At 37.4% G+C, this 26,202-nt stretch overlaps 1 protein-coding gene and 1 long non-coding RNA gene across 3 annotated transcripts in view; one reads left to right on the top strand and one right to left on the bottom strand.

Annotated features, from left to right (window-relative positions):
* Positions 1-24,230, bottom strand: part of ELAPOR2 (endosome-lysosome associated apoptosis and autophagy regulator family member 2) — a 221,335-nt gene extending 197,105 nt beyond the window's left edge. The window contains exons 1-2 of one of the 2 annotated variants that reach the window (XR_014815973.1): positions 19,097-20,515; positions 18,939-18,995 (exon numbers count right to left, since the gene is read on the bottom strand). The gene's annotated coding sequence lies outside the window, so the exon portion shown is untranslated. Of the gene's footprint in view, positions 1-18,938; positions 18,996-19,096; positions 20,516-24,121 lie in introns of those variants that run through there. The other variant, XM_084977241.1, reaches the window with a different exon arrangement.
* Positions 1-25,545, top strand: part of LOC146400046 (uncharacterized) — a 31,357-nt gene extending 5,812 nt beyond the window's left edge. Inside the window, exons 2-3 of the long non-coding RNA XR_014816001.1 lie at positions 5,072-5,200; positions 20,736-25,545. This is a non-coding gene — a long non-coding RNA (uncharacterized LOC146400046). The remainder of the gene's footprint in view (positions 1-5,071; positions 5,201-20,735) is intronic.
* Positions 25,546-26,202: the final 657 nt, after the last annotated feature.

Here is a 26,202-nt window from a genome sequence, read left to right as displayed (position 1 = left end):
TGACGTAGGTCACAGACATGGCTTGGACCTGGTGTTGCTGTGGCTGTGGTAGATATAGGCCGGCAGCTGCAGCTCCAATTCTACCCTTAGCCTGGGAACTTTCATGTTCTGCATGTGTGGCTCTTAAAAAAAGAAAAAAGAAAAAAAAGAAAATAGGGCATATGTGGAAAAGTTAAATTATGGTAATTAGGTTAACTTGATTTACTATCTCTAAGTCAAGGAAAGCCTCTCACCAGTAAGTTATCTCCCTTGCTCCCCATATCCTTCAAGGATCAAATTAGAAGAATGTGGAGTCAAACAAACTTCCTTTTTCAACTGAGACTCCACCACTTATGGCTGTGTAATGTGTTGCCTAATCTCTCTGGGCTTCGGTTTCCTCATCTATAAATTAGAGCTAATAATACCTAACACTATAGGCTTGGTACCCAATGGGTTAATATGCATAATGAGTTAATGTACCCAAAACATCACCATGTTTATTGCTATAATTGTATCTCTTTATAAATATTCCCTTCTTAAATTGCTTATATAGTTTTTCTTCCATTAGAATCCAAAAACCCCCAGGAGGAGGTGGGGGGGAGGGGTGGGTCCAATGTCTTCCTGGGAGATTAGGAGTTTTCTCTGAAAGTTTTTGTATTTTGTATTTGCATTTTGTTGATAATCAAGAAAAAATTGTATATATATTCACATATATATTTTAATTACTTGTATGTCAGTCTTCAGTATGAAATGTTAGTACCTGTTTGCCCTTAACTTTATGATCCCAAAGACACCTCACTCTCTGCAGGCCAGCCATACCTGCCTTCTTGCTGTTCCTTCAACCCACCAGACATGCTTAGACCTCAAAGCTTTTATATTTGTTTGTTCCCTCTGTCCAGAATGCTCATCCTTTGGGTCTTTACTCAAATGTCATTTTCCCAGTAAGCACTAGCCACCTTTTCTAAAATCTTTATCACTCCCTATCTCCCTTCCCTGCTTTATGTTTCTCCCGAGTGCTATCATCATCTTGGATGCTGCCTATTTTACTTATTGTCTGTTTCTACTCACTGAAATGGAAACTGAAATGGAGTTTGTGTTTGCTTTTAATGGCTATATCTTCAGATCTAGTACACTGGCACTTACTAAATAGTGTTACATGCATGAGTGCACTATGTGATCACCATAAATGAGAACAATTTTGTATTGTTAATATTAAATATTTCAGACACAGCAATTAGGGTTGAATAATTTCTAAAAGATCAATTTGAGTGGAATCCCAAAATTCTCACTTCAGAAACAAAAAATCAGTTGCAGATAACAGAATCCACTTTATCCAGTTTAAGGAGAAAGGGATTTGCTATGCAGCATTAGGTACCTTACAGACTTTCTTGGAAGGCCAGTAAACAGAGCTTGGATCCATGCAGCTGGGTAAAAGACAGCTTGGAGTGGTACCCTACCACCCACAAGACTACTGTAGTGCAAACTCCTCTTCAGCCTTCACATAAGACTCAGTGCATGTGCTGCCAAGAACTAAACATTCGAACCTCTGCATCTACTAGAGCAGAAGAACCAAATGCCCCAGATGCCACATCAGCCAGAAGAATTAATCTGCACTCATGCAGCTGCCATCTCATGTTGCTCACTCCCTCCTTTTGAGTCTTGTGTGAGTACATTTTCTCAGCATACTGGTTTTAATGTAGGATCTAGCTACAAGGGAGTCTTGGAAATGTTTTAGCTGCCTCACCTCTTTAATTCAGAAAAGCACACTGAAAGTGGGACAGACTGCAGACAAATGAGTCAAACTGCAATTCTGCAGCTGTCCACCCTCTTGTTACTCAACATGCATGAACACTCTTATCTCTGTATTAAAGCTTCCGTCTCTGGGTGATACTCATTGCTCTTCCATCTCAGAGACAAGCTCAGCGTGATATCCTAAAATCTATCAGAAAAATTATAAAGTGAACTACCACCCATCCACCACACATTAAAAACTAGGGGATTATTATTCAGTAATGAAAGGGAGTGAACTCTTGACATACCTTATAGCGTGGATGAATCTCCTATGTATTATGCTTAGGGAAAGAAACCAGTCTCAAAAGCATATATACTGTGTGATTCCATTTATATGACATTGTTAAAAAGACTAAACTGCCTTGATAGGAATCAAATCAGCATTTGTAGGGGGTGAGGGGTGGTGGTAGGAAAGTGGGACTACAAAAAGGGAAATTTTGGCAGGGGTGATAAAATTGTTTTGTATCTGGGTTGTGATGGTGGTCATACAAATCTATATATTCATTAAAAGCCATAGAACTGTACACCAAAAAAAGTCAATGTTACTGCATGTTACCTTAAAAATCATTTTTAAAAGTAGTACAACTCAATGCATACTAAAGTTATCAGCCACTTACGTTGACAAAAACTAGGTTTTATAGACAGTAAATATTTCTTAATTTTGAAAAATAAGGAAACAAAAGAAGAAAACCATCAATATATTATTATAGACATAGAAGAGAAAGGAGGAAAATATGAGCAGGGACAACAATTTTCATTTCTGCAAATGCTTCTGAGATTATCTTTGGTATTGATAACTGTCTTCCTCCAAGTTCCCTTTGTGTTCAGGCAGCACCTCAGCTGGTCATAGTGCTGTGGCTTGTAGGCTAATCCAAAACTTAATTCCTAAGTGGTCTGAACCTTGATGAACCTAGCTATTTGGGTTACTATAGTCTGGATATTAACTTTGCACTGGATATTATAACACTAGGAGGTACTCCAGAGGAATCTTAGAAAATTATAGTAAACCACTATAGTAAATTTTTTTTTCTTCCTGGTCCACTGGGGAAAAAAAAAAGCCAAATGCCGTTTTAACATCCCAACTTGCAGTTCAATTGTCTCCCCTTGTGGAACATTGTCCACTGAATACTAAGACCTCCAAACTAGCAAGACATGGACCTGGGAAGGAAAATTTTGTGCTTTGGTCATCAAGTGTAATAATGAGAAATTCCATCCACACTTTATTCCTCAATTTCTGGACCAATGCGTCCTAGTTTGGAGAGAAACGGCATCATGTATCAGTCATTAGTTCAACGGATAAATTTTATGCAGAAGGATACCACCCTAATGTCAAAGGGTTTTACTTCCTAGCTGACACAGTAAAACGGTTCCTTAGATCATTCTGCTATGCCATAAGCCAGGTGCTTTTGGGTGAAGGTTTTATGGAAATACCAGTGAAGCCCAAGAACATTTTCTTAGTTATTATTTTGCTGTGAAATGAGTCTCCTGATTAAAAACAATATTCTGTAATATAACATGATGTAATAAGGCATAATGTAAATAAGGTATTAAGGCAACAGAATCAGCATAATTGCCTGGGAAAACAAACCATAACTAGAGTATGCTTATTCCTGTGAGGAAAAAACACTGTTCACTCCACAGTCCAAGGGAACCAATATAATCAAACAGCAGGTAGGCTGACCCTCTCAATATATTATATGATATCGGGAGCTCCCTACTGGTCTCCACTGCTGGCTGGTTGGCATTTAGCCAGAGTGGCAGAGCCAGGTCAGTCTCAGAGAGAGGCAATCGATTTTTTTATGAGGCATGTGCCATGATCATCACTGCTATGATGGGCCATTGTTTATGAGCTCATTGACACAGTAGGGTCACTAGGGAAAGCAGCTGACTGACACCAACAGTGAGTCATCTGGTTCACCTGCTTATTGAACATTTGGAAAATTAACATGGGACATTAATATTCCCCCATGCTACGCACATTTCAAGAGATTCATCCACATATTTCTTCCCCAGTCCTCCTTATAGCAAGCCTCCAATGCTGTTCTTTCCAACTCCTTCACCATATGACCAGACCTTTAGTTTTTACCTATGAGTTGGTAAAGATCTAACATCATGTCACCTTCCTGGTAAAGCTTACTGTAAGGTTGTACCCACTGGGGAGTTCCCTTCATTGTCCTTCAGAGCTGCTCATGATTTATTTGTTAATCAATACAAAAGCAGAGAGCTGGTCTTTGAGTTTTTCAACACATAATTCTAAGGCCAGGAGGCATGAACAAAAAAATCAAAGAAAAATTAAACCACTTGGAAGCAAAATATTGTGCTGAGTGAGATACTAAATGTCAATACAATTTTTTCCCCATGACACACATTTTTCTAAGAATCCTCTGCCATAACAAGCTTGTCTGTGAACTATATACTCAATATTTGCATGCCTGTTAGCTAATATTGATATTAGTTGGGACGGGAGCATTGCTAGCAACTAAAGCTGAGCCATCAGAAATCCTGTGACCTGACAATTCTTTAATCATTTTGTCCCCAAAAAGAAATGCAAGTATGATTGGCATGCAAAGATTCTGCAAATCCATTTACCCAGATACCTCAGATAAGAACAGGGAAGGAAATAAATTTTAGTCCTTAAAGGTCAGGGATCTGCAATTATTATTTAGCGTGAGAGGCTTCAGTCGAATAATTTGGAAGAAAAGACTAGGTGACTGGATGCAGATTTTTTTAAAGGTTTTAAATGTTAAGTACTGTAAAGAAGTCAACAGCTGAACCTCAGGAAAGGATTGGCCTTTAAAGATCACTGAGCCAAATCCCATCTCAAATCCCCGAATCCTCTCTACAAATCTCCCTCAAATGACTTTTTGGACTTAAAAAAAAAAAAAACTTGTGACTGAGAAATCCCTACCTTTCCAGGCAGCCGTGCTACAGCAAAAAAAAGTCTTTCTTTAGGGGAGCAAAAAAAAAAAAAATTGTCTCACCATCACAGTTCTAACTCTGGGGCCCAAACAGGACAAGCCCTGTTCCTCCTTCAGCGACAACCCTTCCATCAGCTTCTTCCATCATAATCATCTCTTTTTTAGGACAAACGTCCCCAATTGCTGCCATCATTTCTCACATGATTTGATTTTACGATCCCCTCAATTTTCCAATATTCCTCTTAAGAGGATACATTTAAACTGAAGTAATAGCATAGATTTAGTCAGTAATAGAAAAGTATAATATTTGAGAAAGGCAATAGTTTTTTGTATTTTTCGTCTTTTTTTTTTTTTTTTTTTTTTTTTTTCTGTTTAATGTCCAGGTGGATTTTCTGGAAGTTGAACTAATGTTCACTGTAATTGCTAACATTCATTAGAAGTTCACCATATGCCAAGCACCTTGAAGAGGGCCTCACTTGTCTCATTCAATTCTCCTGACAATGACCTGTGAGGTAAGTACTATTTTCAAATGAGGGAAATTAGGTTTAGAAAGAAAAAGTAACTTACCCAAGGTAAGTACCTCGTAAGTGGCAGAATTTGGATTCTATCCTAGGATTTCTGGGAAAGTAGTGGCAACTGTTGAACACTTACAATGGGCCAGCACTGTGCTGAGCCCTTACCTCAAATTGTTAAGTAGCTAGTACTATTATTCCCATTTTACACTTATTGAAGCTGAGGCTTAGAGAGGTATAACAAAATGGTTAGTAATGATGAACTAGCTTATCTGAACAAGATTGCTTTATATACCCAGATGCAGGATTTTATATTTATCTTTTAAAATTAGGGAGATTCCTGGAGGCTCAGCAGGTTAAGGATCTGGTGTTGTCACTGCTATGGCTCAGGACACTGCTGTGGTGGGGGTTTAATCCCTGGCCCAGGAACTTTTCCATGCCACGGGTGCAGTCAAAAAAAAAAAAAGTAATCTTAATGGATTCAGTCCATTACTCTGTCAAAATTTTTTAGAGATACTGATTTGATCCGAAGTATTTTTATCCCTGCTACATATTTACAACTGCAAGTCTTATAGGAAAGTTTTCCATGTATTCAAGTTACCAACAAATTACACTGCATGGAAGGAGGCCTAGGAAAGAGTCATCCATGAGCCACTAAGAAACCTCTCTCCAGTTGCCATCAATGTACTCACCAGACCCAAGCTGGCAGTCATTCACCTTTCAACACACAATCTAATCTAGGCCATATTTCTCCATTTTGTCCACAAGAATACAATTTGTTAGGGGTCCTGCTGAAACATAGATTTCTCATCCTAGCTCAAACTTAACAACCACATCAAAAGAAAATATTGTATTAGTGTGAAGTAACTTAGAGCCAGTAAATCTATCTTGGATCTTAGTGATTACCATTTGCTTCTTAGTATTTATGCTTTTAGAAACAAAATACTAAATTAAATATATTTTAAGTTGCTTTCATGCTCATGATACTCTATTTTTACTCATGTAATTGGAGATAGCACGTTCTGTGTCATCGAAATGATACTGAGTTCCTGTGTCACCCCGCTAAGTCTTCTGAGTTGATTTTGAGTCTTATGAGTGGATTTTTACAAACCATGCTTGTGATCGTGACCTCTTGGGCACCTTTAAGATGGGCAGTATAATGTTAGGGTTTTGTTTGCATTTCTCATTGGGTTAAGCTGATAGTTTGACTTTTTCCTTAATTTAATTACCCATCAACTGAAAATAAATTACCTTCTCTTGAAAGTCATCCAGAAACTTAAACAAATGATTGGCACCTGAGTAATAATCCTTTAAGACCATTAATCTGTCATATAATCATTCCTGGCTTTGAAATGCCATAATATATTCAAAAGATTTGGCAGTTTTCTGCTACCTCTGAGTTCACAGCTTGGCGTTTAGTAGTCCTTCCTTGTATACAATAATGTTTCCTTTTAGTTCTGTATTGCAATGTTATTTCTTTTTAAAACATTTAAAGCAACATTACAGATGCAAACTTAATTCAAGCAGCTACCACATACCACTATAATGTTATTCACAAAGATAATGACCACTAAAAAGCATAGGAACTGGAGCCTGTTTCTTTCAACATTGCTTTTTAGGAAACACCCAGATTTCAAGTATGTCAAAATGTGAAAAACAGGTAACTCTGATAATTGAAGGAAAATAACTGCTGTACTAATTATTGAGCTTATGTTACAAATGCTGCCCATATTTCAAAGCAGTACAAAACTGAGAATTTTCAACAGCATTTTTCTGTCTTTCATTTCTCATCTACAACCTATAACAGACAATAAAGGAAGTAATAAAGGTCAGACATCTGCCTAATAAGATGAAATGCCTTGTTCAAGATACTTTGTAATTTTTAACTGAATACCAAATTTCCCCACCTATCTTTGTAAATCTCATGTCCTGTCCCAATTTGTTTTATTTCAAATGTATCTGTAGAGCTATTACCCCCCTGAGAGATACAAAAGGTCACTTTCCTTTTCTAAAACGCAGAATTATTCAACAGAGCTTAATAACTGCACTGCTAATGTAATTCTTACTATACCTCTGAGAGAAAATGCTCCTTGAGATAGGTTCAGTCGAAGTTTCATTTGTAATGTTAATGTATTTTGCCTTAGAAAGCCTCAGCTGTGTCACTTCTCCACATGCTGACCAGATCCTAATGAGGTATTGGTACTAGAGTGAAGAAAGAAACACTTTCTCATTTTTCATCTCAGGTTCAGAAATAAAAATTACATTAGTCATTTGTTGCATGCCTATTAGAGACCTTTGATAATTTTGTGATCCTTGGCATTTATAAAGTAGACCTTGAATTTTGATACCACAAATTCTGATGGACATTTAATGATTCTTTTTCTTATTAATAAAATGAGGTGGCCTAAGAAATTTAGAGGTGTTAAATTAATATCATAACCTAAAAAATATGATAAAAGCGACCTAAACTATTTGAACAGGAACCAGCTCAGTTTTTTCCCTTTAAAATGAAAGGAGAAATTTGTTTCTAAACATTGTGTCCTTGGGGTTGTGCCTCAGGCTTGAATCGTAGTCATGGAAGGAAAAACCAACATGTGGTTTCAAACCTATTCAGAAAATAAAATTTTCCAGGCAACGGAAGATAGTAATATTGTAAATAACATCAAGCCATCATCAGAAATTGTACTTTTTCGACACTCCCATACTTCATCGCATTCTTGTTTGTCCCTCTTTATAATTGCTAGAATTTAGCTAAGTCTTGATTCTACTATCAGAACAATCTCATATAGAGAGAGAGACTCATATTAATACCTCCTATAAATGACACATTTTAAAGTGTACAAAATTGAGAGGTTTGCACATCTACTAGTAACTTTCAGTCCCATAGCTTAGTAAATTTAAGCTCAAATTGCATGGCTTAGAATTCATAGCCCTTCTTGCTCTGGCCTCAGCATATTTTCCATTCTTGTCATCATCCAGGTCCTCAAAACTATTCATGGTCTAGTCAAACATACAAAGCAACACAAATTATCTAAAGCCATTCCATGATTTTTTATCTCTACGCCTTTGTTTATGCTCTTTGGCTCTTTACCTAAAATGAACTTCCACACATCTCCCTCTGTCTAGTCTATAAATTAAGCTAAAATATCACTTTTTAAAATAATGATTTGCTTTGTTTCCCCAGTTGGGTATGAGCGTTTGGTTTAAACCATCTTTACTGAATGTATTATTTATATCTACAAACGATGTAAATGATCTTGGAAATCCAAGAACCTTTCCATATACCTAGTGGTATCATCTTCAGTGAAACATAGCATCTCACATTACCGAGTACCTGGTAAATATGTGTAAGGGGGTTAATAAATGTCTAGTCTATGATGTTGTCTTTTTGCCATTTAATATTCATAAAGGATCCCCCATTCCTTTCATGCCAATACAAACTTATTATAAGAATAAATTATTTTGAAAGACTCTTAAAAAATCTATTTTCAGACACAATTGACACTGTGACCAGCCCTCTCACTGAAAATAATTAGAACAATTTAAAATATTTTTAAATACATCAATATGTTAGCAAGAGAGTAAGGACCCTCAGAAACCAAAATCTAAATGAATTTAGGGATCCAGAGAGGCAAGCTGAACTTTTAGTCTGGCTTTCACTTTGAGGATATTTGCCCATGAAGGTGAACTTGAGCTTCTGTATTCACATGTAACAGGAGATAAATCCTGGAAGCTACCTGACCAAGATGAGGAATCTAATAGGTGATGCCTTAATAAATCAGGTATCCCAGAGGCCTAAACCCTCATGGTATATGTGAACTAGAAATAAATCTAGGGGACAGCAAGGAAAACCTTTTATAAAATGTAGCATTGGGAAAAAGGAAACACTAAATGGCCCCTTGGAATTCCTACCCATAAGCCAGCCCTCCTATCTGGGTATATCCAAAAAAATCTTCAGGCAAGAAAATTTAATACAAAATATTTCTCTGTTGACAGAATTTCCCCAATGTTTGGCAGAAGCAAAGGCAAATAGCCACAGAAGATATAAACTGCAAATACAGGGCTGAAAAAACTCAAACAGGCACAGTGTGTCATGGCACAGTGGGTTGAGAATCTGACTGCAGTGACTCTTGTCACTGCAGAGGTACAGGTTGGATCCCCAGCCCAGCACAGGGGATTAAAGAAGCCAGCATTGCCACAGCTGAGGCACAGGTCACAGCTGTGGCTCAGATTCAATCCCTGGCCTGGGAACTTCCATATGCCATGGATCCAGCTGTAAAGTTAAAAACAACAACAACAAAATTTGAACAGATGAAATCTTCAAAATACGAACTTACAGTTAAAAAACTCACAGAATGCATGAGGAAACAAGCCACCTAGAGTCAGAGGTAATAGAAACAACAAATGGCAAGGTTAGATATAGGAATTGGACCACAGATATTGGAATCAGAAGACAGGTAATAAAAATTAAACATATCTAGTATATTTTAAAATTTAAAAGAACCTTGAAAATATGAGAAAAGTAGGAGAAAATGTTTTAAAAAGATAAAATTGGCTTTAAAAGAGAGAGAAAGAAGGAAGAGGGAGGAAGAGGAGGAAAGAGTGAAAGAAAGGAAAGAAAGAAAAAAGGAAGGAAAGAAGAAAATAAGAGAGATGGGAACTACATAAGTCATTTAGAAATTAAAACCATAGAAACTGGAATTAAAAACTCAGATTCTCCTTTCCCATTCTCTTTCCATTTCTCTTAGTATAGGCCAATAATTCAACCTTGATTTTTTTTTTTTTTATGGCCACACCTACAGTATATGGAAGTCCCCAGGATAGGGGTATAATTGGAGCTGCAGGTGCAGGCCTAGGCCACAGCAACACTGGATCTGAGCTGCATCTGCAACCTATACCACAGTTCACAGCAATGGAGCCTTAACCCACTGAGTGAGGCCAGGGATCGAACCCACATCCTCATGGAGACAGTGTCAGGTCCTTAACCTGCTGAGCCACAACAGGAACTCCCCTTGATTTTTTTTTTTTTAAATGAGCAAAATGTCTTTACCTAATAAAGAGTATCTACAAAAGCAAGTGTCACTAAATATCATACTTAATGATAAAAACATTCTTTTTGAGATTAGGACAATGACTAGAATGCCTAGTTTTTTCAACTTTGTACTGGAGTCTGTAGCCGATCCCAAAAGAGAGTAAAAGGAAATAAATAATAGAAAGAGTAGAAGGGAATAAATTATCATTACTTTCAAGAGATATGACAGTTAAGAAAATCCAACAGAACTATAGATAATTTTTAAAATAAGTAGAATTTAGTAAATTTTCAGAGTAAAATATATTACATTTTATATACCAATAATAGAGAGTTAAACAATACTTTTTGAAATATGATAAAAGTTTATGGAATACTCAGAAATAAACTTAATTAAAATATGCAAAATCATTATGGACCAAAATTTAAACCTTAAAGAAGACCTAAATACCAAAAGGTATATCATCCTCATGAACTAAAAGAATAATATCATATAGATGACAGCTCTGTAATTGTTATGTAAATTCAATACAGTGCCAATAAAAACCCCATCAGGTATCTGTGTGTGTATAAATTACCATGCTGAATCTAAAATTTATAATGAGTTTCAAGGTAAAAAAAAATGTCAAAAAAATTGTCAAGACACTATTCAATTGAGAGAGAAGAAAAAAGTTTGGAGAACTTACCCTGCTAGATATCAATATTTTTTATAAAGTTATAGAAATTAAAACTAGGAGGTTTTAAACAGATTGACAATTAGAAAAATGAAGTAGAATAAAAAGCTAAGAAATAGACATGTAAGTTTATCAATTGCTATATGAGCAAAGTGTTTTTAAAAATCCATGGGGAGCTCCTGCTGTGGCAAAGGGGAAATGAATCCAACTAGTATCCTAAGGATACAGGTTTGATCCCTGGCCTCGCTCAGTGGGTTAGGGATCTGGTGTTGCCATGAGATGTGGTGTAGGTTGCAGACGTGACTTGGATCCCATGTTTCTGTGGCTGTGGTATAGGCCAGCAGCTGTAGCTCCAACTCAGCCCCTAGCCTGGGAACATCCATATGCAGGTATGGCCCTAAAAAGCAAAAAAAAAAAAAAAAAAAAAAAAAAAAAAAAAAATTAAAAAATTAAAATCCATGGGAGACAATGGACTTTTCAATATATACTAGGACAATTGAGTATACAGAGGGGAAAAATGATATTATATCCATACCTGATACTATAAACACTCGATTTCAGTTGGATTAAATATCTTTATGTGACTTTAAAATATAACTAAAATACAATACAGGAAAATACTTTCATGACCTCATATCACAGAAAAATTTCTTAAAACATGCAACATAAAGGAAATGATTGACAGAATTGACTACATAAAAATTAAGAGCTTCTGGAGTTCCCTGGTAGCCTAGTGGTTAAGGATCCAGCATTGTCACTCTTGTGGCTTGGGTTACTGCTATTGCAGGTTCAATCCCTGAAGCAGGAACTGTTTTTTTCAGCATGGCCAAAAGAAATTAAGAACTTTGATTCTCAAAAGATATCATTAAAAAGGTTAAGAACAAACAAGATACAAACAGAAGAAAATATTTCTGGGAGAAGGATTTATATCCAGAATATATAAAGAATTTCTATGAAACAGTAAGAATGCAGAATCAAAGTTTATTAAAAGTATCCTTTCAACAGACTTAGCCTAAGTATATACAAATACTACCTAAATCTCTACCTCAGTGTCCTCTAATCATATCAATTTTAGTAAATTTAACATTGAAATAATCTTGTTTTTCCTAAAACCAGAGTAATCTAAGTTTGGCACTTATAGTCACACTTATCATTTACCTTACTTTGCTTTCCATAGTCAATGATTTATCAAATACATTAGGTTCTTTTTCTATAAGTTTTCTTATATTTCTGTCCTTTCCACTGCCATGTCACTACCATGATTTAGAACCTTATTTTCTTGAACTTGTGATAAATTCCTAAGTGGTTTCCCTGCTTTGAGGTTCTCTTTTACACTTTTCCTGCTTGCTGTTCAACAGTTCTAGATTAATCCACCTAAACCACAACCACATTTTTTCAATGAAAACACAATTAATCATAACCATATAATAAAATGTTGAATCTAATCTAAGAATGACAAGTGGCTTTTTGCCCTCCCCCTACCTTTTTTTTTTTTTTTTTTTTTTTTTTTTTTTTTTTTTTTTTTTTTGCTGAGCCCATGGCATGTAGAGGTTTCTGGGCCACGGATTGAACCTGTGGCCATTGCTGTTACCAGTGACACCACCAAATCCTTAACCTGCTGAGTCATGAGGGTGCTCTGGAAGTGGCTTTTTGATTATACAAGTCATGAAACCGGATATATGACAGAGTTAGCACCCCAATTTGGTGGAAATGTAGGGATTGTAATTGGTTAACCATGTGGAAAAAATAAATTACATTCCTAGAGCACACCATATATATTAAGAAAATCATGTATTTAAAAATGAAACAGTTTAAGAAGATATAAGAGACTATCTCTGCAACCTTAGAGTAGAAAGGGTTTTTTAACTAAGACACAGTAAGCACAAATTATAGAAGAAAAGATGATAAACCTGACTGCATTAAAATTTAATAATTATATTTACCCAAAAAATCCATTTAAAAATGAAAAAGATACATCATAAATTGAAAGAAAAGATTTGCATCACAAATGACTGTCAAATGCTTAAAAAAAACCTGAAACATATTTGTCAAATCAATGATAAAAAGATAAATAACCCAAAGGAAAATAAGCAAAGATCCAGGAAAGTAACAGAAATGGAAACAAGAATGACCAAAAAAAAGAAACAATGTTTCATCTCATTAGTGCTTGAGGTATACAAACTAAAACTACACTAAGCTACCAGATTAGCAAGAGTTTAAAAGTAACAATAATAAGTGTAAGAGGTGGTGGTGGAACAAATAAAACTTTTACATGACAGGTGGGAGCGTAAATTGGTACAATATTCACTCTGGAAAAACACCATGACATTATCTGATAAAGTTGGCCCAGCAATTATACTCCTAAGAATATATATCCTCTATAGCAACACTTCCACACATGCACCAGGATACCTGTAAAAGAATATCCATACCAACACTTACTTGCTACAGCAAAAACCTAAAAACAACCCAAATGTCTGTCAACAATACCAAGGATAAACCAATTGGTATATACATACAGTGGAATTTCAGATACACCAGTAAAAATCAAAGAACTACAGCTACACAAAGCAATAGTGATGAATCCCGACAGCATAATGTCAAACAAACAAACAAACAAAAAACAGGCTATGGAAAATGCTTATAATATGATTATATTCACATAAAGCACAAAAGCATGTACTACTTACATGGGTTGTTCTTTTGTTTTGTTTTTTCCATTTATCAATACTGTTGGTCCTTCACAATCTGAAAGCAAGCAATCTATTTTGCTAAAATTTGAAAAGAATTTCACTGTATTATTACTTTCCTAAGAGTCAACCAAAGAGCATCCATCAATCCTTTTCTGGAAAGAGATGAGATATAAATTAGAAAGGAAGAGAAAGAGAACAAAAGCATGAACAGTAGAGTGAGAGCACCTATTTTCTGTGATCAAAATCAATACATTTCAACATTCAGATATTTTACCTTTCTTTCTTTTACCCTTTCTGTGGAGTTCAAGTAAGCAATCTTTTACTCTACCTTACATGGCTTTATAAAATGTCAAAATAACAACCAAAGATGTCACCATTACAGTGTAAAGCAGAAAAATCTTGTCCGGAAGACTTGGTTTCCAGATCCATTAACAAAATTGTTAGTCATGTGTCCTTCATCAAGTCATGCAACTTCACCAGGCCTCAGTTTTCTCTTCTCTTAAAACAGGAATAATCATGCCTGCTTCAGAGCATCTTCATGAAAATGAAAATAGCAAACTTATTTTCAAAAGAAAAGGCACCAAGAGAAAACAACAACAACAAAGCACCTTGTGGTTCCCAACATGTAACAGGCATTTGACAAATATCAACTCCTTACAACCATCACTGTGCTGCCTGAACATGTGAATCATTTATAAATATGAATACACCTGACCAAGGAGGTAAAGGACTTATATGCTGAGAACTATAAAATATTAATCAGGGAAATTAAATAAGATGCAAAGAAATGGAAAGATATTCCATGCCCCTGGGTTGAGAAAATTAATATTGTAAAAATGGCCATATTACCGAAAGAAATCTACAGATTCAATGCAATCCCTATCAAATTACCCATAATATTTTTCACAGAACTAGAACAAACAATCCAAAAACTTACATGGAACCACAAAAGACCCAGAACTGCCAAAGCAATCCTGAGGAACAAAAACCAAGCAGGAGGCATAACTCTCCCAGACTTCAGGCAATATTACAAAGCCCCAGTCATCAAGACAGTGTGGTACTGGTACCAAAACAGACATATAGACCAATGGAACAGAATAGAGAACCCAGTAATAAACCCAGATACCTATGGTCAACTAATCTTTGACAAAGGGGGCCAGAACATAAAATGGGAAAAAGAGAGTTTATTCAGCAAGCATTGCTGGGAAACCTGGACCGCTACATGCAAATCAATGAAACTAAAACACACCCTCATGCCATGCACAAAAATAAACTCAAAATGGCTTAAAGACTTAAATATAAGACAAGACACCATCAACATAGGCAAAATATTCTCTGACATCAACCTTATGAATATTTTCTCAGGTCAGTTTCCCAAAGCAACAGAAATAAAAGCAATAAACCAATGGAACCTAATCAAGCTGACAAGCTTTTGCACAGCAAAAGAAACCAAAAAAAAAAAAAAAAAAAAAGACAACTTACAGAATGCGAGGAATTAGTTTCAAATGATGCAAATGACAAGGGGTTAATCTCTAGAATATACAAGCAACTTCTACAACTCACAAGCAAAAAAGCCAATCAATCAATGGAAAAATGAGCAAAAGACCTGAATAGACCATTCTCCAAGGCAGAGAAGGAACTCTCCTCCAATGAAGCACTGGTCAATACAGGGCTAGACATGCCCAGCACCCTGGTCTTACCTAATTCAAGACAACTTTTATGGTTCCTTCCAGATTCAGAGCTTCTCCATAGGATTGGCTGAGTCTCTACTACATTCATCACACTTCTGTCACTCCCTCATAGGTATAGATTCTGGGAGCCCTCCTCAACAAACTTCTTCATGCAAACCTCTACCTCAGTCTGCCTACTGGAAATCTTATCGGCAATACCCAGGCATAGCTTGGAAGACTTCATGCACCCAGACAGAGTGCCACATATGACCTCATCCAGCATGATGCAGAAGCAATAATGCTACAGTGGTGGTGGAGAGATGAGCTTGAAACAGCACTATGACCTCCAAAAGCCCCCGCAAAGGATGCAAGGGAGCAGAGGTTCCCATCTGCCCTGATAAGGGGACATAAGATTCTGAGAGCTGAAGGGCCAGCAAAATCATGGAGGCAGATTGTGAAGCCACAATATATGGAGATTTAACTCGTGAAATATATGTCTAGGACCAGGATATATACCACCAGAGTATCCAAATGACCTCAAAGGCCCAAGTACATTTCAATGAATACTAGTCTAGGAAGAAACCAGAAGAACCACTTCACAGCAGAAACCAGCTAAAATCCAGAGGCCCCTGTATCCTCCTATGATCATAGGGTCACATCCCCAAATACACGCAGATACCATTTTGGAAAGTTATAGAAGGTGGGGAAATAATTTAAAGTCTAAGAATATGAGTCAATCAGAAGAAAATACTTAAACCAGAAGATAATGGAAACTTGCAAATTTAAAGTTTACATCTCATTCCTTTCTCCCCCACTTCTACCATCAGAATACACAGGAAATTTTAAGCCTTCATTTTACCAGCACAGTGTACAGTTGGCCCTCGAAAACAGGTTTGAAATGTGCAGGTCCACTTATGTACGGATTTTTTTCAATAGTGAATTCTACAATACTATACTATCCAAAGCTGGCTGAGTAGAACACATGGATGTGGAGGACAGATTGTAAGATTTTTGAGTATAAAAGGTCAATGCCCCTTACCCCCACGTTGTTCAAGGGTTTGTTGCATTAGTAAATTTGCAACTACTGGAGTTCCCATCATGGCTCGGCAGGTTGAGGACCCGATGTGGTCCCAGTAAGGATGCAGATTCAATCCCTGGTCTTGCTCAGTGGGTTAAGGATCCAGCATTGCTGCAAATGGCAGCATAAATCATAGATGCAGCTTGGATCTGGCATTGCTGTGGCTATGGCATAGGCCAGTGGCTGCAGGTCTAAATCACTCCCTAGCCTGGGAACTTCCACATGTGCACATGTAGCCAAAAAAAAAAAAAAAAAAAAAAAAAGAAATTAAAAATTTTTGCAACCATCAATAAATATAGGTTCATAACAATTCTATTTTAAAATGTCTAGATTTCAAACCCTAATGTCTGGAAATAATGGCTACAAAGGATTAGAACTTATATGGGTGGTTGAAAGTCCTCTGATACAAGAATAAGAATTTTAAATTGGCCAGACCAACTCCTCGAGAATGGCCGCTGAGCTTTACTTATCTTTGAACCACCCCCCACCAGTGACTAGCACAGCATGTAATGAATAAACATTTGAATATAATTTACTATCAGCCTTTTATAGATCATTTTGGAAGCTATACTCTACTCTGTGTCTTTAAGTCTTTGGATTTTCAAAACTTTTTGTTAATGTGAAAATATTCTCAGGAGGGTCATTCCTGTAGCTTCTATTACAAACTATTTCATCAGTATTAACCTAAGATGAGAGTAAGAGAAGAGAGCAGAGTTCTGGGGAAGAAGAAATAAAACTGGAAGGAAAACATTTGACAGAGCAGACAAATTGCATCACAATTTTGCCTTAGGCCAGCCCTGAAAAAGGGCTTACAAGAATAGTAATTTTAGAGAGTTCCATGGTGGCCTAGCAGGTAAGGATCCAGCATTGTCACTGCTGCAGCTCAGGTTGCTGCTATGGCATGGGTTCAATCCCTGACCCGGGAATTTCCACATGCCATGGGCATGACCAAAAAATTTTTTTAAAGGAAAAGTAATTTTACTCCTGAAAAGTATTTTATATGACAACAACTAAAGTAGTAAAGTATTATGATTGAGAAAGAGCAGAAGGAAAACAGTATGTCTTCAATGATTCCCATTATCCACTTTTTTGAGTTAAAAGTATTTATGGTAGGCAGAATAATGAGCCCCAGAGAAAAGATGTCTACATCCTAATCCTAATCCCTAGAACAGTGTGGGCATGTTGCCTTACATGCCAAAAGGGACTTGGCAGCTATGATTAAGTTAAAGATATTGACCTGGGGATTATCCTGGATTATCCAGGGTGGGCGCAATGTAATCATGAGGGACCTTAAATGTGAGAGAGCCAGGAGTGTCAGTGTCAAAGTGATGCAACGTGAGAGAGACCACAGGTCACTGCCAGCTCTGAAGATGGAAGGAGGCTGTGGGAGACCCCCAGATCCTAGAAAAAACAAGAAATCAGATGCTCTGCTAGGGCTTCCAGAAAAGAAAACGGTCCTGCCAAAACCTTAATTTTAGTCTAGTGAGAACTATTTCAGACTCCTGACCTCCAGAACTGTAAGATAATAAATTTGTGTCATTTTTCAGCCACTAAATTTGAGGTAATTTGTTTCAGCAGATATAATAGGAAACTAATACAGTGTTCATTGAAGATTTCTTTCAAAATGTAAACATAATCTTGGAGAAGGGAAGGAACGCTGGTGTAAAAATCAAATCATTACTCAGCCAGTATTGTTTAATCACTTGAGAAGAAGTGTTGAAATGGCTCTTCAGATGGACACATTAGCAGTTGTTCCTCCATTCCAACGTGGCGCCTCTCCAGAAGACACATCTGACTGAGGAGCCCCAGTGGATTTTCACACAGAAGACAAATGGATAGACAAGGGCACAGTGACAGAGGCACTGGAATGGAGATGGATCCTACAGCTCTTTATGTTTCTCTTTGCCTGAGAGCTTTTTTTAAAAATGTGAATGGTGAAAAAGGATCACGGCAGTAAATATCCAGGCTGGTGGGATAATGAAAAAGATCAATCATCTCAAAACAACTTCATCTCCAGGGTGACTTAAGTAATTTGGGAAATAATGGCCTGTCCTAGATATGAATACATTTCTTAACTTTTGGAAAATACATGCAATCTTACATTTCATAAGGAAAAAGGAGGCAGGTGACAACTAGTTATTTATTGACTAAATATTCCATAAATATTACATTTGAAGCTAAGCTAGAAACAGTCAGAAAATAATGATGCATAATTTTTTCTTTGTATTTACTGAGCATTTTTCAATTAAAACTAATGCTAGGAAAGAAAGCAGATTGTTAACCATGGTTGTCTTTAGGTGGTTGGTCCAGAGAGTTATATATATTTTTTCTTTCTACTTTTTAATATTTCTCCAATTTTACATAATGAATGTGTACCACTTTTAAATTTGGCAAATTAGCAGGCCTTTAAATATTAGTGAGGAAAGGGTTTTTTTTAATGTAGTGAATTTGAAATAGTTAACAATTGGAACAAGTAAAATTACCTCTTAATCATCAGGAGGCAACTTTGCATTTTATCAGTGACCTGTAAAAGTTCTCTGTGGTAATTATAATCTTTAAAACATGCCCATGAAAAGGGAGATCGAGTAGCCTACCTTCTTTAGGAGATAGACATTCTGCTCTGTCTTTTGAGAACTTTGCCCCCATCTTTCCTAGTGACAGAGAAATCACAGTTATTTAAATCTACAAATAATCTACAAACATGGAAACATAATATTACTGAATTTATACTGACAAAAAGAGGAGTAATTACTAAGAACTTAAGCTTTTTTTCTTCTTATTTGGCCATCCTGCAGCATATAGAGTTGCAACCTATACCACAGCCACAACACCAGATCCTTAACCCACTGAGCTAGGCCAGGGATTGAACTTGTGATTCAGGGGTCCAGAAATGCTGCCCATACCAAAATGGGAACCCCCAAAGAACTTAAGCTTTGTCTGCAATATTTTCATTTTTGGAGCAGAGGCGAGCAAACTTTTTCCATAAAGGGCTATATAGTAAACATTTTAGGCTTTGGAAGTCATAAGGTCTCTTTTGCAACTTTCAGCTCTGCCTTTGTAGCTTAAAAGCAGCATAAACATGCTTGCAGCAGAATTACTCCAATGGATTGCAATTTTTTATTTTGCATGTTATGGGATTGTCTCATGATTTTCTACCCATGAGTTATTCATGAGAGAGAAAACAAATGTGCATGAAAATAAATGTATAAAATCATTTAAGCCTTGAAGAACACACCAAAACAATCTGATGGATATTGGCATAAATCAAGTTGAATGAAGGGTCTCAGACTGAAAGTTAATAGATACGGGTTCTTGCTCTACATCTACTCCCAACAAACTTAAATTTGGAGGAGGGTGGGGTGGGCTCAGTGTTTTCCTGTACACGGTGAGTTAAAATATTCTGTTGCCCTCACCCCTAGCCTCCAGAGAGCAGCCACCACAGTCACATTGTTATTTTTATGGATGCTGGAGCTCCTCTCACTAATTTATTTCTCTATGCCTTAGTGAAGGGAGTAATTGCTGGGTCCTATCTAATATTTTAGCAGAAGAGTAGGGCAGTATGAGACTGTATATGATTAACCCACTCCAAAGTTCCCAACTCCCTAAACCTTTGAATTCCTTCCTCAATGTTATGCCTCGAAATTTTGGCATCTCCACCTAACTGAATGAAGACAATAATTGAATCCAAGTTTCATTCAATCAACCAAGCAAGCAGTTACAGCTGCTTCCAGCTACTTGCACCAACATATTAAATCCAAACTCTCTGTGAACTCATATCAATAAACTTAACCTAATCCAAAGTTATATTCCATCTATCTTCACCTAACAACCAGAAAATCCATTCCCACATAAATTCACCAGGTTTCTGCCAATATATAATAGCAAATTTTACAATTTTTTTGAGCATTGCTATCTAAGCAACATTTGGCAGGAAATATCCCTTGGCAGGAAAGAGCTCTCTTCAGGAGGCCCCCTTTTGCCTGGTCACTAACTTTAAACCAGGTACCTCCATGCTCTATTCATCTCTGGCCCTAGCACAACTTTCACATCTTTTGATCACATAATACCTTGCCTAACCTGTTGGTTCTAGATCAAAGAAGAAATGGAGAATAAGTAATTAACATATGACCAGATCTCTTCTCCAGCATCCCCTTCAGTAATCTCACAAACCATAAAGAAAGATCACAAAAAAGCGACAAGCCTGCACGTAGTGTAGGATGGTGACCACTTTGACCCCCATCTCAGTGATTTCCCTTTAAAAGCTTTTATGGTTGAGCAGAATCTTCAGAGATGGTTTGGGGGTGGGGGACAGGGAGTCCACCATCTCCCCAGATTGCCAGCATTCTGATTGAAAAAACTTTCTTTTCTACCAATATTTCCCTATCTCTCAGGTATTGATTTTCAAGCAGTGAGCAGCCAGACCTGAATTTGGTAACAGCTGTACTCTCCCCATTTTTGTCCTGACTTGAGTTGTAGAGGTCATGAGAAATGGTGCTGGTAAGTTTTGACAAGGCAAGTATCCTTTTTTACTGAAACCAGCTTATGTGAGTTTATTACAGCCTTGGAGTAAGGAAAAGTATTTCCTCAGATACAGCAGGAGGCAAAGGAGGCTAAGTAAGACTCAGGGGTTCCAGATGTTCAGCTTTGTCTGAACTCACACAGGTTCCCCATTCTAGGTGTCACTCCTTCCCAATCAGTGTCTTAACTTTCAAGTAAGAGATTGGTAGCTTATAAAACCAACCTTTATTGTAGTTCTGCAACATACACAATTGAACTATGAACTGGTCTTCAGCAAAGTCAGCTCAGTGACTACAGAAAGTAAAAGAATCTTTTAGGGCTGCTACAGAAACCCTGATTCTCCAATAGTGTCTTTAGTTGAAAGTTTTGTCTGAATTTGTCATTTTCTCTCAGTAAGCTCATCAGTTCAATCAAAAAGACTTACTCTACATTCTAGTTTCTAATTTTTATAGGTTTTACTACAGGCAAAAAGATTCATTTGGTAGCCACTTGGTCTCCAAGACATTTGCTTCAGCAAACACTTTATCACAATCAACCACAAAAGACCATTTAGTTAGTAATGATACTAATGCATGGATTATTAACAACTCATTTTTTTATTGCAAAGGCATTAAGCAGTTATTCAAGGCCAAGAACATAAATGAACCAATTCCAGAGTTCCTTCTTTTTGGATGTATTTCCTGGGATCTAGTCAGGAAAACAGATACCAAAGCAAGTAGTTTGAGAGGGAATTAAATATAAGGAATTGGTTTCACAGGTTTGGGGGGCTAAAAGAGCAAAATAGAAACACTGAGGTCACCCAGAGATAATAAGTGCAGCTACCATCCCTTAGGCCAGGGAAACACAAATGAGGGTTTAGACTATCAGAACCCAGAGTCAGAGGAGGGAGATGTGACTGCTCAAGGTACCACAGAGGAGACAAAGGAGCAAAATATCAAAAGAAGCTGGAGCCTGGAACAAAATACACCTGTAGGAGCCTTACTAACAGGAGTACCAAGTCAACACAATGAAAATCCCTCCTCTCCTCCTCCTAAATTCTAATTTCTTTGTAGAGCCTGCTACTCAGGGAGACGAACAGGGAAAGGATTCTGGGAAATGTAGTTTGCAAAGTCCCACTACATCATCACAGAGCAGACTAGAATAGCTTAAATGTGGAGTGAAATGACAATAGCTAAGTCGCTGGAACACTGCCACCTCCCAAGAGTAGACACATATTAATGAATTCAGAAGACTAAAGCATTAAACACCAAATGCCACTTGGTACAGTACATTTTTTTAAAGTGCCATATAACTAGGATGCCTAAAGTCAATAGGATCAGCACATTCACTTTAGAAGCAGACTTCCATGAGGGTAAAGAAAAGAAGCCTTGCCCCTTGGTCCCAATTCAGCTTTTATGTTAGAGTTTAGATATGTGTAAATACTAGCACCTTCCATAACTCCGGTGTCAAAATCCTGATTCATCTTCTCATTTTTAATTAGTCAACCTAGAATACCACCAGAGACTTTGTTCTCTAAAATCAGGGACATTAAATCCATCTACTATTTCAGTTCTTTGGGTTCTTTGGAAAGCGCTCCTTGTATTTAACATAAAAAAATTATTTTCCCAAGTTATGTGGCATGACTAATCAGGACTCTGTGGCTAAACATGAGAGAAGCTTAACACAAATTGGTAAAAAGAATTCATTAGTTCATGCAAATCCACTGATATGTGTGTATCAGAAACACCTGCATTCAGCTATCTAGGTATGGAAGATAAAGTGAAAAGCTCTTCCTCATTGTTGTGGCCCATCATTGACTCCAGGTGCTTGCCCTTGATACCTAGTAATCTGTCTGTGACCATATAAAAAGATCTACCATCTTCTCTGCTCCAGTGACTTCTTCTTTCACCCATGCTCATGTAAAATACAGTCGGCCCTTGAACAATGCATAAGTTAGAGGTGCCGATCCTCTCCACAGTTGAAAATCCGAATATAACTTATGTAACGCTGCATCCACAGGTTTTACATCAACCTTGGATGGAGTATTACCACAGTATTTATTATTGAAAAAATCCACATATAAGTCGACCTGTGTGGTTGAAACCTGTATTATTCAAGGATCAACCATATACAACCACTAGACCATACAGAGAATTTCAGCAGTTCAGTGGTTCAAGTGAAAGGGCCAATTGTAGAGGACTAGGCAGTGAAGGATATGGGACTGGTCACTGAGCTTTCAATGTGACTACCTCATCCCTTTGCACTGCAGTCAGCCCTCTGTATCTGAGGTTCCACATGCACAAACTCAACCTACCATGGATTGAACATATTTGGGGGAAAAAAAAATTCCAGAAGGTTCCAAAAAGAAAAACTTGAATTTGCTCCACACCAGCAACTATTTACATAGAATTTACATTGTATTTACAATTATTTACCTAGCATTTACATTGTATTTGGTATTATAGGTAACCTAGAGATGATTTAAAGTATATGGGAGCACATGCATAGGTTATATGCAAATACAATGCCATTTTATGTGAGGAACTTGAGCATCTGTGGACCTTGGTACCCATAGGGATCCTGGAACCAATCCCTGGGGGATACCAAGGGATGGCTGTAATTGGAAGGGGGGGGCCCTCTTTGCTAACTGAGGCTTCTGGAGGCCAAGCACAGGGCTCTGATTTTCTGTGCTCTCTCCCTTCTCACCAATAATTCCTACAGTCCACTTTTCACCCTACTGGAGTCACCAACCCCCTCCATATTCTGAGAAGCTGCTTTCTCTCTCTTCTTATTCCTTATAAATCATGTTGACTAGAGAAGCTTTACTTCACCAGAATCTGTTGGCCCTGCTAGGAAAGGAGTGAACACAGGTCTTCTCAGGTTTGTTCAAAGTAGGGGTAGAAAGAGGTGAAAACTCTAGCTCTGTCAGTAGGAGAGAAAGAACTGGGAGAGGATCTTCTAAAATCATTACAATAACTGCTAACATTTAGATAATATTTTCTATGGGCCAGGCAGTGATAAGTACATTAAAAATATCAATTCACTTAATCCCCACAAAAAGCTTTTTGGAATCCCTGGGCCCCCTACTTACCAACCATGGGATAGGCAGGAGACCCTCGCCCTCTGCTAAAAATGGGGATAATAGAAGTATCCACCCTTAGCTCATGGGGTTGTTGTAAGGATGAAATAATGAAATATATTAAGCTTTTGGCTGGTCCCTGACTGGAACAGAGTGAGCACAGAACAAGTCATTGTCTAAAAACAAAACAAAATCAAAAACCTTGGGGTTGCATTGTGGCTCAGCATATTAAGGACCGGACGTTGTCTCTATGAAAATGTGGGTTTGATCCCTTGCCTTGCTCAGTAGGTTAAGAATCTGGTGTTGCCATGAGCTGTGGTGTAGGTCATAGACATGGCTCAGATCTGGTGTTGCTGTGGTTGTGGTGTAGGCCTGCACGTGCAGCTATAAAAAGAAAGAAAAAAAAAACTTATCAAATTTCTTACACTGGCTATTTAATTTCCTTTGTATATCCCTACCCCACACGAATGATTCTTATCACCACATACTCCCCACATTTCTCTTGGAATTTGGCTTCCTCTGGGGCGGGAGTGGGGGTGGGGGAGGGAAGAAGGAGAAAAGGTCTTCTTGGGGATACTGATCTTCTTGGCAACCCAGTCCGCAGAATGTTCTGCTTGTATCATGACTTCTCTCCAATCTTTGCCTTTTTTCCTAAGTTCTTCCCTTTTCCCCCAAAGACCTAAACTTTGAAACTCAGAACACAGGAAAAGATTCCTTTGTCTTTGCTATACACTCTCTCCTTCTGAAAGCAGGAGCATGAAATAGTACTCCTTGGTCCTCAAAGTGTGGTCCACAGACAAGCAGCATGGGCATCTCTTGGGAGCTTGGTAGACATGTAAAGATCTAAACAACCAAAAATCTATGAAATCAAGCCATATGCCTTTGCAACTCTTTAAAAAAAAAAATCTTACAGTCAAATCTAACTATAAACAATTAAAGCTAAATATTGAGATGAAGGAAGGTTATTTTATATTAATATCTATGATGGTTACTTTTATGTGTCACCCTGAAGAGTATTTTTGAGTATGACTAACATTTAAATGGGTGAACTGTGAGTAAAGCAGACAGCTCTCCACAACGTGGATGAACCTCTTATCCAATCAACTGAAGGCCTGACTAGAACAAAAGCACAGGCTCCCCAAGGAAGAGGGAATTCTCCAGCAGACTGAGTTTGGACTTCATCTGCCCTATTGGTTTTTCTCCGTCTTGAGCCAGCCTGCATTGCAGATTGTGAACTTGCCAGCTTCCATAATCACAGGAGCCAAATCCTTATAATCAATCTCTGTACACATATATGCATCCGAACTGTTCTGTTTCTCTGTAGAAACCTGATTGATACAAGGTCTAAGTGAGGAAATAGATTCCTCCTGGTAAGAAGTCTTCAGGAACCTGCTCAATAAAGACAGCCATCGTAATGCCACCCCAACACCTTCTCTTCAAGGGCTGAGAGCAGCACAGTCCGCACTGAAGAGCTCCTTTCTTCAGAGACTTCCCACTTTCAAAACAAACGGAACTAGAGATTTTTCTGTTGTTACTGCTTGCTGATTCTTACAATTTAATTCTGTCTATGTGTAAATTCCTGCCATTTTATCTTATTTAATGTTGATTAAACTTTAGACTTACAATACTGGTTATTCAAAATCAAAATAGTCTTTCAGATCCCTTCATTGAGATTCTCAGTGAAATTTTGATTTTTCCAGCTGTGCTCTAATCCTTTCCTCAATTGTCACAGAATATGTTATAAGGCCTTGCATACAATAGGGAGTCAAAAAACATTTATTGGCTTACTTACCTCAATCCCGTATAAGAAAAGCTCTCCATTTTTCTTCAGTCATTTGATATGTATGTATTTCCAAGTATAGAAAGTCTGAAAAGATTAAAAAAAGAACAAACTGATTCTCCTTCAGTGACTTTTAAATTAGCTTATTTCTAGTTTTAAGGTCCAAAGGCATTATTTGTTGGAGGAGAATTAACTTTAGGAAATATACCATAGAAACACACAGAAAACTTCTATAACACATAGAAAACTGTCTCATTCATTCGTTCACTGAATATGTGTTAAGCTCACAGGTATGGGAGGCACATCTGGCTAAATGCTGGAAAGACTCTCCACAGTTCCTTACCTACAATTTGGAAGTTCTCAATTTTCTGCCAAGATTCATTTGGCTGCAACACTAGATATCTGCTAACATGAGGCTATTTATGGCCTGTATTGTTTCCACTCAACTTGAATGTTTAAGTATGTCACTGCCAAAATATTTATGTATTTGACTACAAGGTAA

Source organism: Sus scrofa, chromosome 9 (genome assembly GCF_054392235.1).
Source record: "Sus scrofa isolate SSC_HxYL_T2T_F1_AM1 chromosome 9, Sscrofa_HxYL_maternal_Yorkshire_Landrace_v2.0, whole genome shotgun sequence".
Taxonomy (NCBI): Eukaryota; Metazoa; Chordata; class Mammalia; order Artiodactyla; family Suidae; genus Sus; species Sus scrofa.
This window is presented reverse-complemented; position numbering and strand designations above follow the sequence as displayed.